This window comes from Hipposideros armiger, unplaced genomic scaffold (genome assembly GCF_001890085.2).
Source record: "Hipposideros armiger isolate ML-2016 unplaced genomic scaffold, ASM189008v1 scaffold_417, whole genome shotgun sequence".
NCBI classification, from domain to species: Eukaryota; Metazoa; Chordata; class Mammalia; order Chiroptera; family Hipposideridae; genus Hipposideros; species Hipposideros armiger.
This window is the reverse complement of record NW_017731767.1, coordinates 153,258-156,178: the sequence shown is the minus strand read 5'-3', so window position 1 is coordinate 156,178 and position 2,921 is coordinate 153,258.

The following is a 2,921-nucleotide window of genomic DNA, read 5'->3' as shown; positions in this document are numbered from 1 at the left end:
GTGGAGGACGTCGCTTCACTGGCCCACGTTGGTATTATTATTTCGCTCTTCCTGGGTGAGGCAGATTGGTCGCTGGCCTCTGGACGGCCGCTCACGGCGGCTCTTGGCAGCTCACACCGGCTGCCGGCCGCTCACACTGGCTGCCAGCCAGACACAGTATCTTATGGCAGCCCACTGCAGTGGGGGCTGCAGCCTACGATGTCGCCAGCGACTCACGGCAGCCCAGCTCCAGGTCGAGCTGTTGTTCATCATCTTAGCTATAGAGGGCAGTGTCACTGGCCCTCATGTGGGATCCAAAACAGGGCCTGCTGCTCAGAGCTGGCGTCCCAAGCCAACTCTTAACAAATGCGCCACTCGGCCAGCCCTGTGTTCTATTATTTTTTATGTATACACATACTAATGCTAAATGTAGTTGTGAGTTTTTACTAATACTACCATCAAAAGATGGAAGACACTCCATCACTCCCCAAAGACATTAAAAAAAAAAGATTTTATTGGGGAATTGGGGAAGGGAAACAGACAAGTTGCTGTCCTTTTGTTCTTCAGTCTTGTTGTGGAGGACATTGCTTCACTGGCCCATGTTGATATTATCATTGCACTCTTCCCGGGTGAGGTAGATTAGTCACTGGCCACTGGACGGCTGCTCATGGCAGCTCTTGGCAACTCATGCTGGCTGCCAGCCATACACGGTAGCTTATGGCAGCTCACTGCAGCAGGGGCTGCAGCCCATGCCGTCGCCGTCACCTCACAGCAGCCCAGCTCCAGGTGGAGCTGTTGTTCACCATCTTAGCTGTAGAGGGCGCAGCGTCACTGGCCCTAATGTGAGATCCAAGCCGGGGCTCTGCTGCTCAGAGCTGGCATCCCAAGCCAACTCTTACCCAACATGCCACTTGGTTGGCCCCATTTTTTTAAAAAAGATTTTATTGGGGAATTGGGGAAGGGGAAGTGTTGAGGAATTGGGGAAGGGGAACAGCCAAATTATTCTTTCAATCTTAGATGTGAAGGATGCAGCTAGCTCAGCTCCCAAGTCCAGTCACCATCCGGCTGCCTGTCAGCAGCTCAAGGCAGCTCAGCTCAAGGTGCCGTGTTCAATCTTAGTTGCGGGTGGGTGTAGCCCACCATCCCATATGGGAGTCTAACCGGCAACCTTGTTGTTAGGAGCATGCACTCTCACCAGCTGAGCCATCCTGCCACCTATTGGCAGCTCAGCCACAGCTCAGCTTGAGCGCAGCTCACTGGCCCATGTGGGAATCGAACTGGCGACCCCGTTGCTCAGAGCTCACACTCTTAATCAAGCTCTTAACCAACTGAGCCACTTGGCTGGCTCCTACTGTTTTTTGGTTTTTTTTAAAAGATTTTATTGGGGAATCGGGGGAAGGGGAACAGACAAGTTGCTGTCCTTTTGTTCTTCAGTCTAGTTGTGGAGGACGTCGCTTCACTGGCCCATGTTGGTATTATCATCGCGTTCTTCCCGGATGAGGCAGATCGGTCGCCGGCCTCTGGACAGCCACTCACAGTGGCTCTTGGCAGCTCACACCGGCTGCCGGCCACACATGGTAGCTTATGGCAGCCCACTGCAGCAGGGGCTGCAGCCTACGCCGTCGCCGGTGACTCATGGCAGCCCAGCTCCAGGTCGAGCTACTGCTCACCACCTAGCTGTAGAGGGCAGTGTCACTGGTCCTCATATGAGATTCAAACCGGGGCCCTGCTGCTCAGAGTGGGCGTCCCAAGCCAGCTCTTAACCAATGCGCCACTCGGCCGGTCCTGGCCCTTACTGTTTTCTAAAATAATTTTATTTTTAAATTTTATTAGGGAACATTTTTTCCCCCCAGGACCTATCAGCTCTAAGTCAAGTAATTGTTTTCAATCTAGTTGTGGAGGGTGCAGCTGAGCTCCAAATCAAGTCGTTGTCTTCATTCTAGTTGTGGAAGGCACAGCTCACTGGCCCATGTGGGAATCGAACCGGCAACCTTGGTGTTAAGAGCCTGCGCTCTAACCACCTGAGCCAACTGGCAGCCCCTGGAACCATTACTGTTAATCACGGGAAAGCAACACTGTCTGTATTGTTCCCACTGTTCATATCTGCACCTAGGCAGTTTCTCAGTGTTTAAGATGTATTAGATGGTGGAAATAACTCACTGAGGCCCCAACCCTCCAAAGAGACACACACACACCAGCTTCCCTATTACCTCACATCACTGTTTCCTCTCCTTCAAAGTCCTTATTTCCATCTTATAAACCAAAACTGTTTATATACAATATTGTATTAGTTTCAGAGGCACAATATAATGATTGGATATATATACCTTACGATTTGATCACTACACTAAGTCTACTAATCATGTATCACCATGCGAACTTATTACAATATTACTGACTATATTCTCCTTCACCTTTTCCACCCATCCTCCCACCCACTCCCTTCTAGCAACCATCAGTTTGATCTGTTTCTATGAGTCTGATTTTTTTACACATGTAAATGAAACCATATGGCATTTGTATTTCTTTGACTTATTTCATGAAGCATAATACCCTACAGGTCTATTCACGTTGTTGCAAATGTCAAGATTTCTTTTTTATTGCTGAGTATATTCCATTGTGTCTATATCTATATACACCACTTCCTCTTTATCCATTCATCTATAATGGATGCCTAAGTTATTTCCATATCTTGGCTATTGTAAATAATGCTGCAATGGGGTACACATATCGTTTTGAATTAGTGTTTTCCTTTTCTTCGGATAAATACCAGAAGTAGGATGGTTGGATCACATGGTAGTTCTATTTTAGTTTTTTTGAGAAACTATCCATAGTGTTTTCCATAATGGCTGTACAAAAACTGTGGATATTTTGAGTCTACAGTGTCTGGTAGAGGAGGAATGCTGAAAAAATAGCATCAAGAGCAGTTTCTGAGCAAGAAA